Raw genomic sequence first — 11,091 nt, 5'->3', positions numbered from 1 at the left:
CCCCGCCCCCGGGCTGTGACAGGCCCCGCCCCCAGGCGCTGCCCCGCCCCCGGGCTGTGACAGGCCCCGCCCCCAGGCGCTGCCCCGCCCCCGGGCTGTGACAGGCCCCGCCCCCAGGCGCTGCCCCGTCCCCAGCCTCTGGGCTTTGTTCCCACCGCTCCCCTTTCTTGCGTCTTGCAAAGAGCACCCCCGGGGCGGGCTGCAGCGCTGGCTGGGGCTGTCTCCAGTGGCTGAAGTTGCCTCCATGGCTTCTTCACCTGGGGGGCGGGAGCAGATGGGCCCGGGGTGTGCAAGCCAAGAGAGGGGGCAGGGGAAGAAGGACTGTTTGGAAAGGTGGGTTTATTGCGGGGGGGTTGATCCACAGGGGGTCAGAAGGAGTTGGGCAGCAGAGGCTGAGGGAAATTGAGGGAACCCCGCAGGTGTTGGCCAGGGTTTGTACAGCACCTTGCACAAGAGGGGGTCCTAACCTCAGTCCCGGTCTGTGCGGCACCTGAGAGCCCCGATCTGTGGTTCCTGATCACAGGCACCGGGAATGGATAGAGGGGAGACCTCAGCACCCGGAGGGTTCGTGCAGCCCTGGGCACAGGCCCCGGTGGGCGGCGCCGCTGCTCTCATGAGGGGTTGGCTTAGAGATGCCCAGGAGTGCCAGTCCCATGTGGTCTAGTGGTCAGGATTCCTGGTTTTCACCCAGGCGGCCCGGGTTCAATTCCCGGTGTGGGAATAGGGCAGTGCTTTTGCTCAGAGGGGAGGCAGGAATTGAAAAAAGAAAAGGAGGACTTGTGGCACCTTAGAGACTAACCAATTTATTTGAACATGAGCTTTCGTGAGCTACAGCTCACTTCATGGGATGCATACCATGGAAACTGCAGAAGACATTATATACACAGAGACCATAAAACAATACCTCCTCCCACCCTACTCTCCTGCTAGTAATAGCTTATCTAAAGTGATCACTCTCCTTACAATGTGTATGATAATCAAGGTGGGCCACTTCCAGCATAAATCCAAGTGCTGGAAGTGGCCCACTTGATTATCATTCACATTGTAAAGAGAGTGGTCAGTTTGGATGAGCTATTACCAGCAGGAGAGTGAGTTTGGGGGGGGGGGGGGAGAAAACCTGGATTTGTGCTGGAAATGGCCCAACTTGATTATCATGCACATTGTAGGGAGAGTGGTCACTTTGGATGAACTATTACCAGCAGAAGAGTGAGTTTGTGTGTGTGGTTTTTGGGGAAAAAAAAAAAGGGGGGGGGTGAGAAAACCTGGATTTGTGCTGGAAATGGCCCACCTTGATTATCATACACATTGTAAAGAGAGTGGTCACTTTGGATGGGCTATTACCAGCAGGAGAGTGAGTTTGGGGGCGGGGGGGGGGGTGGAGGGTGAGAAAACCTGGATTTGTGCTGGAAATGGCCCAACTTGATGATCACTTTAGATAAGCTATTACCAGCAGGAGAGTGGGGTGGGAGGAGGTATTGTTTCATGGTCTCTGTGTATATAATGTCTTCTGCAGTTTCCACGGTATGCATCCGATGAAGTGAGCTGTAGCTCACGAAAGCTTATGCTCAAATAAATTGGTTAGTCTCTAAGGTGCCACAAGTACTCCTTTTCTTTTTGCAAATACAGACTAACACGGCTGTTACTCTGAAACCAGGAATTGAAAGGAACTGGGAAGGATCCTGTCAGTAAGGGAGTTGGACAGTGTTGGGAGGGGATCCCAGAAGTGGGGGTGGTGGGCAGAGATCTTGGGGGAGATCAGGGAAGGATCCCAGCAGCGTGGGAAGTGGGGAGCACAGGCCTAGCACAGGGGCTGGGGAGAGTGAATGTCTCCCTCTAAACTCACCAAGGACAGGCTTGGAAGAATGATGTATTTGTTGATAAATGTCAATATCTGTGTAAACACACAACCCAATGGCAAAATATTGCCATCCATAATAATCAAAATTGACAGATGGGCAAAGTAAGACAAGAACTTGAGAACTAAGCCTATAGGGTTCCCTTATGCCTTAAGCACTACCATGTGGGTGTTTCATTTCCCTCCTCATTTGCACACAGAGAAACAATTTCCTTTGCACGGATCCCTGAACAGCAAAATCGTCCTGTGTCTCTTGTCTGAGCCAGGGCATTCAATTCCACTGAAACTTTCTATCCTCCAATGGCAATGGTCAGACAGAGGGGACGTGGCCACCTCCCCCCCAGGCAGTGAGATATTCACTCTCCTCTTTCTTTATGCTGCTGTTGTTCTTCCATGAATCATCAAGGATGGAATAAAAAGCTGAGTTTACTCCAGGGTGAGGAAGGAAAGGAGCCACCAACTCCCCCAAAAATCTCAGTGCCCCAGAGAAAACCTGCCACTGGAATCACTGACGTGCTGCCGACATGTTGGGGAAAGGGACTGTCTGAATTGTCAAGGCAGGGAATGAACAATGAACAATTAACCACAAACACACTCTAACCATGCTCCAGCCAGAAGGGAAATGGGCAGGAATTCTCGCTGTTCAGCCATGGACACACTTACAGAACTACCCAGCTGTCAGTGTGGTGTCTTACCACCCAAGGTGCCAAATGGAGCCAGTCTGGACTTCTGGTCTTACTCTGAGGCAAGTCAACATTCAAAATGCTGCAGTGGCATGATAAGGAAGATGCTCGAAGCGGATGGGAAATTTGCAGTGTAGACATCTCGGCTCAGGCTCAGCACCGGGCTCTGGGACCCCGCAAGGTTGGAAGGGAGTTTCGCAAGCGAAAAAGGTAAAACGGCCGTGGAGTATTACCTTGGACTCAGTGGCAGTTCTCCATTGGTCGCTCTGCTTTGGGGCAGGGACAAAACCACGTCCCGCTGCATTCGTTAGTGCAAAGGGTGGTTTAGGATTTTTATTCTCAGACACGGTGCACTAAGCAGGACTCCACCCTTGGCATAAATTAAATGAGCCGCCCACAGAATCTGCCAGCCACAATGCGCCATTTGGTGGGAGAGCTCAGACCTGCCCTGTCCCAGAGGAAGGGGGATCATCCGCGAGGGGCCTGGAACACTGACCTATCAGCTCTTACCTCCCAAACGCTCAGTACCTCTATTATCAGTGCCCGTGAGTGTAATTTAAACCATAAAAACAGGCATAGTGGGCTAGACCAAAGGCCCATCTAGCTCTGTATCTTGTCCTCTGACTGTAGCCAATACCAGGTGCCCCAAAAGCCTCTCAACAAGGCACCCCTGGGAGTTGAAGCCAGGATCTCCTGTTTATGAAATCGGTGCTGTATCCAGCTAAGCCATGGTGTCTGCCCACACTTGACTCCCTGCCAGACCCCACCGGGGCCTGACAAGCTTTTCTTGTGCTTGGATTCTGCAAAAGCAGAGCATGTGTGTGTGTGTGTGAAAGAGAGAGAAAGAGAGAGAGAGAGAATCTTTGGCCAGGTCTGCACTACCAAGTTATTTCAGCATCATTATATTGTTCGGGCGTGTGAAAAACACACGAGGCTCCCTCAGTCGCCAGCTTTTGGCTGGTGTACACACCGCACTGCCCCGTCGGGGTGACAAAACTGCCCTGTTTTGGCAACAAAATAAAACGGCCTCGAGGAGCGGCCTAGAGCTTTTTGCAGCAAACTTAAAGCAACAAAGCGTCAGTGTAACTGGCCTCGAGACCATTGGCCTCGAGACCATACGAGGAGTAATGGTCTCAAGTTGCAGTGGGGGAGGTTTAGATTGGATATTAGGAAAAACTTTTTCACTAAGAGGGTGGTGAAACGCTGGAATGCGTTACCTAGGGAGGTGGTAGAATCTCCTTCCTTAGAGGTTTTTAAGGTCAGGCTTGACAAAGCCCTGGCTGGGATGATTTAATTGGGAATTGGTCCTGCTTCGAGCAGGGGGTTGGACTAGATGACCTTCAGGCGTCCCTTCCAACCCTGATATTCTATGATTCTCTGTAGTTGGCAGGATTTGAACCCGTGCAAGGAGCCCCCAATGGATTTCTAGTCCATCGCCTTAACCACTCAGCCACAACTACTGACTTTTGGCAGCGCTCCCACTGCACACTAGTTCTGTTCTCACTGCGTGATCGTTTCCAATTGTTTCCTCAGACCAGCTTCCCCAGCACACTGACGGCTGTGCCATTGTGTCAGTGGGCCCGTGGCTGAACAGCGAGAATTCCTGCCCATTTCCCTGCTGGCTGGAGCACGAGGAGAGAGTGTTTGTGGATAAGGATGTCAGCGATGTCTGAGAATGGAGCCCAACACTGTGGCATTTAATTTCAGAAAGGGGAACTGTGCAAAAATGAAGAGGTTAGTTAAACAGAAATTAAAAGGTACAGTGACTAGAGTTTCAGAGTAGCAGCCGTGTTAGTCTGTATCCGTAAAAAGAAAAGGAGGACTTGTGCCACCTTAGAGACTAACCGATTTATTAGAGGAGATTTATTAGAGCATAAGCTTTCGTGAGCTACAGCTCACTTCATCGGATGCATGCAGTGGAAAATACAGTGGGGAGATTTATATACACAGAGAACATGAAACAATGGGTGTTACCATACACACTGTAACCAGAGTGATCAGGAAAGGTGAGCGATTACCAGCAGGAGAGCGGTGGAGGACCTTTTGTAGTGATAATTAAGATGAGCCATTTCCATCAGTTGACAAGAACCATAGGAGGAGAAATAAACAAGGGGAAATAGTTTTACTTTGTGTAATGACCCATCCACTCCCTGTCTCTATTCAAGCCTAAGTTAATTGTATCCAGTTTGCAAATTAATTCCAATTCAGCAGTCTCTCTTTTTGGAGTCTGTTTTTGAAGTTTTTTTGTTGAAGAATTGCCACTTTTAGGTCTGTAATTGCATGACCAGAGAGACTGAAGTGTTCTCCGACTGGTTTTTGAATGTTCTAATTCTTGACGTCTGATTTGTGTCCATTTATTCTTTTACGTAGAGACTGTCCAGTTTGACCAATGTACATGGCAGAGGGGCATTGCTGGCACATGATGGCATACATCACATTGGTGGATGTGCAGGTGAACGAGCCTCTGATGGTGTGGCTGATGTGATTAGGCCCTGTGATGGTGTCCCCTGAATAGATATGTGGACACAGTTGGCAACGGGCTTTGTTGCAAGGATAGGTTCCTGGGTTAGTGGTTCTGTTGTGTGGTGTGTGGTTGCTGGTGAGTATTTGAGTGAAATCCCTGCAAGCTGCATGGACACTTTTCAAAGACACCATAGTAGATGCTCAACTTAAATGTATACCCCAAATTAAAAAACACAGTAAAAGAATTTAAAAAGAGCCACCGTGGCTTAACAACCATGTAAAAGAAGCAGTGAGAGATAAAAAGGCATCTTTTAAAAAGTGGAAGTCAAATCCTAGTGAGGTAAATAGAAAGGAGCACAAACACTGCCAAATGAAGTGTAAAAGTGTAATAAGAAAAGCCAAAAAGGAGTTTGAAGAACAGCTAGTCAAAACCTCAAAAGGTAATAACAAAATGTTTTTAAAGTACATCAGAAGCAGGAAACCTGCTAAACAACCAGTGGGGCCCCTGGACGATCGAGATACAAAAGGAGCACTTAAAGACGATACAGTCATGGCGGAGAAACTAAATGAATTCTTTGCTTCAGTCTTCACGTCTGAGGATGTTAGGGAGATTCCCAAACCTGAGCCATCCTTTGTAGGTGACAAATCTGAGGAATTGTCACAGATTGAAGTGTCATTAGCGGAGGTTTTGGAATTAATTGAGAAACTTAACAGTAACAAGTCACTGGGACCAGATGGCATTCACCCAAGAGTTCTGAAAGAACTCAAATGTGAAATTGTGGAACGATTAACTAGGGTTTGTAACCTGTCCTTTAAATCAGCTTCTGTACCCAGTGACTGGAAGACAGCTAATGTTACACCAATATTTTAAAAGGGCTCTAGAGGGGATCCTGGTAATTACAGACCAGTAAGTCTAACATCAGTACTGGGCAAATTGTTGGGCAAAAGTCAACATGGTTTCTGTAAAGGGAAATCATGTCTTACTGATCTCTTAGAGATCTTTGAATGGGCAACAAACATGCAGACAAGGGGGATCCAGTCGACATAGTGTACTTAGATTTCCAAAAAGCCTTTGAGAAGGTCCCTCACCAAAGGCTCTTGCCTAAATTAAGTTGCCATGGGATAAGAGGGAAGATCCTTTCATGGATTGAGAACTGTTTAAAAGACAGGGAACAAAGGATAGGAATAAATGGTAAATTTTCAGAATGGAGGGGGTAACTTGTGGTGTTCCCCAAGGGTCAGTCCTAGGACCAAACCTATTCAACTTATTCATAAATAATCTGGAGAAAGGGATAAATGGTGAGGTGGCAAAGTTTGCAGATGATACTAAACTGCTCAAGATAGTTAAGACCAAAGCAGATTCTGAAGAACTTCAAAAAGATCTCACAAAACTAAGTGACTGGGCAGCAAAATGGCAAATGAAATTTAATGTGGATAAATGTAAAGTAATGCACATTGGAAAAAATAACCCCAATATGATTGGGGGTTAATTTAGCTCCAGCTAATCAGGAGAAAGATCTTGGAGTCACCGTGGATAGTTCACTGAAGACGTCCATGCAGTGCGCAGCGGCTGTCAAAAAAGCAAACGGGGTGTTAGGAATCATTAAAAAAGGGATAGAGAATAAGATGGAGAAGATCTTATTGCCCTTTGTGACCTGTTTCAATCGGTACACCGAGCCCCTAGGGAGTGATGGAGAGCTATGGTCCCACGGGCAGGCCTCAGTCACACCTTTCGGGCGCTGGGGAATTAGCGGAAAAGGTGTGCTGGCCGGAGTCCGTAGTGCGCCCCTCAAGCCCCGGGGCACGCCGGCGCGGGTCTACGGTGCGCGGTCCTGCTACCCGAGGCGGGCTGGCCGGGGCAGGGGAACGCAGGCCCACCCGACTCCACTGCGTTCCAGCCCAGGGCCCTGACAGTGGCGGGAGGCGAAGGTCCCGCCGCTGGGTGAGTGGAGAACCATCCACGCCCCGCTGACCAAATACGCCCCCCACACAGTGCAGTTCTGCCCCTGGGCTACTTCCTCTCCGGTCCCTCCAGCTTGTCCGGGTGTCCAGCGGCTGGCAGCTCCAGTTCCCGCTCTGTGTCGGGCTCACGCTGGCCCGGGCTACAGCCGGGCCCCTCCGTGGACTCAGCGGCTGGCAGCCCTGGTCGCCCCAGTCCTTCCTCCTGGTCAGGTTTCTCCTGGCCCAGGACCCGCCCTGGGTCGGCAGCAGGGTCTGGAGGGAGCAGCCAGCAGCCTCGGTCTCCCTCCCTCCCAGTTGCCGCCCTCCATGGGCCCACTCTTTTTACTTCTGTCCCACCCCACCCCTTCCGGGCATTGGCGTACGCTTGGCCTGGCCCCGGCCACTCAGGCTGAGAGGGTGGCTCTTTACCCTCTGGTTCGGAGGGAACCCACCCTGGCTCCCTACACCCTTATACAAATCCATGGTTCGCCCACATCTTGAATCCTGCATACAGATGTGGTCTCCTCACCTCAAAAAAGATCTAAGGGCATTAGAAAAGGTTCAGAGAAGGGAAACTAAAACGATTAGGGGTTTGGAACAGGTCCCATAGGAGGAGAGCTTAAAGAGGCTAGGACTTTTCAGCTTGGAAAAGAGGAGACGAAGGGAGGATATGATAGAGGTCTGTAAAATCATGAGTGGTGTGGAGAGAGTGAATAAGGAAAAGTTATTTACTTGTTCCCATAATATAAGAACTAGGGGCCACCAAATGAAATTCATGGGAAAACAAATAAAAGGAAGTTCTTCTTCACACAGTGCACAGTCAACCTGGGGAACTCCTTGCCTGAGGAGGTCGTGTAGTCTAGGACAGTAACAGGGTTGAAAAGAGAAATGGATAAATTCATGGAGGCTAAGTCCATGAATGGCTATTAGCCAGGATGGGTAAGGAATGGTGTCCCTAGCCTCTGTTTGTCAGAGGGTGGAGATGGATGGCAGGAGCGAGATCACTGACCGTTACTTGTTCAGTTCACTCCCTCTGGCGCACCTGCCATTGGGCACTGTCAGCAGACAGGATACTGGGCTGGATGAACCTTTGGTCTCACCCCGTCTGGCCGTTCTTATGTAGCTGCAGATTGCTATTGATTTCCTTCCCTGACATTTCAGACCGTCCCTTTCCCGTCATATCGCCGGCACATCGGTGATTCCACTAGCAGGGGGCAGGTTTTCCCTGGGGCACTGAGCTTTGCCAGGGGGTTCATGGCTCCTTTTTTCCCCGCACCCTGAAGTAAACTCAGCTTCTTATTGCAACCTTGATGTTTCATGGAATAACAACAGCAGCATGAAGAAAGAGGTGGACAGGACGGGTCTCAGGGGAGGGGACAGAGAGGTGTGGGCGGTGGGCAGGGCGGGTCTCAGGGGAGGGCGCAGAGAGGTGTGGGCGGTGGGCAGGGTGGGTCTCAGGGGAGGGCGCAGAGAGGTGTGGGCGGTGGGCAGGGCGGGTCTCAGGGGAGGGCGCAGAGAGGTGTGGGCGGTGGGCAGGGCGGGTCTCAGGGGAGGGCGCAGAGAGTTGAGGGTGGTGAGCAGGGCGGGTCGCAGGGGAGGGGCAGAGAGGTGCAGGCAGTGGGCAGGGTTGGGTCTCAGAGAGGGGGCAGAGAGGTGTGGGCGGTGGGCAGGGGGTCTCAGGGGAGGGGCAGAGAGGTGTGGGCGGTGGGCAGGGTGGGTCTCAGGGGAGGGCGCAGAGAGGTGTGGGCGGTGGGCAGGGCGGGTCTCAGGGGAGGGCGCAGAGAGGTGAGGGTGGTGAGCAGGGCGGGTCTCAGGGAGGGGGCAGAGAGGTGCAGGCAGTGGGCAGGGTTGGGTCTCAGAGAGGGGGCAGAGAGGTGTGGGCGGTGGGCAGGGCGGGTCTCGGGAGGGGCAGAGAGGTGTGGGCGGTGGGCAGGGGGGTCTCAGGGGAGGGGACAGAGAGGTGTGGGAGGTGGGCAGGGTGGGTCTCAGGGGAGGTGGCAGAGAGGTGTGGGCGGTGGGCAGGGGGTCTCAGGGGAGGGGACAGAGAGGTGTGGGCGGTGGGCAGGGGGTCTCAGGGGAGGTGGCAGAGAGGTGTGGGCGGTGGGCAGGGCGGGTCTCAGGGAGGGGGCAAAGAGGTGAGGTTGGTGGGCAGGGGGGTCTCAGGGGAGGGGCAGAGAGGTGTGGGCTGTGGGCAGGGTGGGTCTCAGGGGAGGGGCAGAGAAGTGTGTGCGGTGGGTAGGGCAGGTCTCAGGGAGGGGGCAGAGAGGTGTGGGCGGTGGGCAGGGTGGGTCTCAGGGGAGGGGCAGAGAGGTGTGGGCGGTGGGCAGGGCGGGTCTCAGGGAGGGGACAGAGAGGTGTGGGAGATGGGCAGGGCAGGTCTCAGGGGAGGGGCAGAGAGGTGTGGGCAGTGGGCAGGGCGAGTCTCAGGGAGGGGGCAGAGAGGTGTGGGCGGTGGGCAGGGCGGGTCTCAGGGGAGGGGGCAGAGAGGTGTGAGCGGTGAGCAAGGAGGGTCTCAGGGGAGGGGCAGAGAGGTGTGGGCGGTGGGCAGGGCGGGTCTCAGGGGAGGCGCAGAGAGGTGAGGGGGGTGGGCAGGGCAGGTCTCAGGGGAGGGGCAGAGAGGTGTGGGCGGTGGGCAGGGCGGGTCTCAGGGAGGGGACAGAGAGGTGTGGGAGATGGGCAGGGCAGGTCTCAAGGGAGGGGCAGAGAGGTGTGGGCAGTGGGCAGGGCGAGTCTCAGGGAGGGGGCAGAGAGGTGTGGGCGGTGGGCAGGGCGGGTCTCAGGGGAGGGGGCAGAGAGGTGTGAGCGGTGAGCAAGGCGGGTCTCGGGAGGGGCAGAGAGGTGTGGGCTGTGGGCAGGGTGGGTCTCAGGGGAGGGGCAGAGAGGTGTGGGCGGTGGGCAGGGCGGGTCTCAGGGGAGGCGCAGAGAGGTGAGGGGGTGGGTAGGGCGGGTCTCAGGGGAGGGGCAGAGAGGTGTGGGAGGTGGGCAGGGGGGTCTCAGGGGAGGTGGCAGAGAGGTGTGGGCGGTGGGCAGGGGGTCTCAGGGGAGGGGCAGAGAGGTGTGGGCGGTGGGCAGGGGCGTCTCAGGGGAGGGGACAGAGAGGTGTGGGCGGTGGGCAGGGGGTCTCAGGGGAGGGGACAGAGAGGTGAGGGCGGTGGGCAGGGCAGGTCTCAGGGGAGGGGCAGAGAGGTGAGGGCGGTGGGCAGGGCAGGTCTCAGGGGAGGGGCAGAGAGGTGTGGGCGGTGGGCAGGGGGGTCTCAGGGGAGGGGACAGAGAGGTGTGGGAGGTGGGCAGGGTGGGTCTCAGGGGAGGTGGCAGAGAGGTGTGGGCGGTGGGCAGGGGGTCTCAGGGGAGGGGACAGAGAGGTGTGGGCGGTGGGCAGGGGGTCTCAGGGGAGGTGGCAGAGAGGTGTGGGCGGTGGGCAGGGCGGGTCTCAGGGGAGGTGGCAGAGAGGTGTGGGCGGTGGGCAGGGGGGTCTCAGGGGAGGGGCAGAGAGGTGTGTGCGGTGGGTAGGGCAGGTCTCAGGGAGGGGGCAGAGAGGTGTGGGCGGTGGGCAGACTTTGGGGCAGTGGGTGGAGAGGGACAAGCAGGAGGCGAGGAGGCCTCAGGGGAGGAGCGGAGTGAGGAAAAGGTGGACCAGGAGGCCTGAGCAGAAGAGGCAGAGCTGGGGTGGGAAGTGACCAAATGGGAGAGAGGGTGGGGCACAGGTGGGGCCTCAGAGGGAGGAGAACAAACGAGGGGTGTGGAGGGGGGCCCGATGGCCCCCTCACTTCTTTGGAGCTTCCAAGGCTCACGCCCAGCCTCCCCAAATGCAAGAGCCACGGGCCACCTATTCTCTGGGTCTTCACTAAGCAAGCATCTCCCCAGGCTATGCCTCCTGCAGACCCGGGGCTAGCTACACCAGGGTTAGGTTGCTATAACTGCATTGCTTGGGGGGGGGGGGGTAAATTTTTTACACCCCGAGGTATTGTAATGACACCGACCTAATTTTGTATTGTAGACCCGTCCAAAGAATCACACACACACCTTGGGAGCAAAACTTCTCCTGCTCCTCTGCTTTACAGAACCGAAACACAAGCAACGCTTGTCCGGCCGTGGTGGGGGTGGGCAGGGAGTCAGGTGAGGGCAGACACCAGGCCTTAGACAGCAGCA

The 11,091-nt window shown here is 54.6% G+C and overlaps 2 non-coding genes across 2 annotated transcripts; one reads left to right on the top strand and one right to left on the bottom strand.

Annotated features, from left to right (window-relative positions):
* Window positions 1-649: 649 nt before the first annotated feature.
* TRNAE-UUC (transfer RNA glutamic acid (anticodon UUC)) lies at window positions 650-721 on the top strand. The gene has a single exon. It is a non-coding gene; the product is annotated as a tRNA-Glu (tRNA).
* Window positions 722-3,916: 3,195 nt separating this feature from the next.
* TRNAS-AGA (transfer RNA serine (anticodon AGA)) lies at window positions 3,917-3,998 on the bottom strand. The gene has a single exon. It is a non-coding gene; the product is annotated as a tRNA-Ser (tRNA).
* Window positions 3,999-11,091: the final 7,093 nt, after the last annotated feature.

Source organism: Caretta caretta, chromosome 28 (assembly GCF_965140235.1).
Source record: "Caretta caretta isolate rCarCar2 chromosome 28, rCarCar1.hap1, whole genome shotgun sequence".
In the NCBI taxonomy this organism is placed as follows: domain Eukaryota; kingdom Metazoa; phylum Chordata; order Testudines; family Cheloniidae; genus Caretta; species Caretta caretta.
The sequence above is the reverse complement of the archived record's forward strand: the minus strand, read 5'-3'. Positions and strand labels throughout refer to the sequence as shown.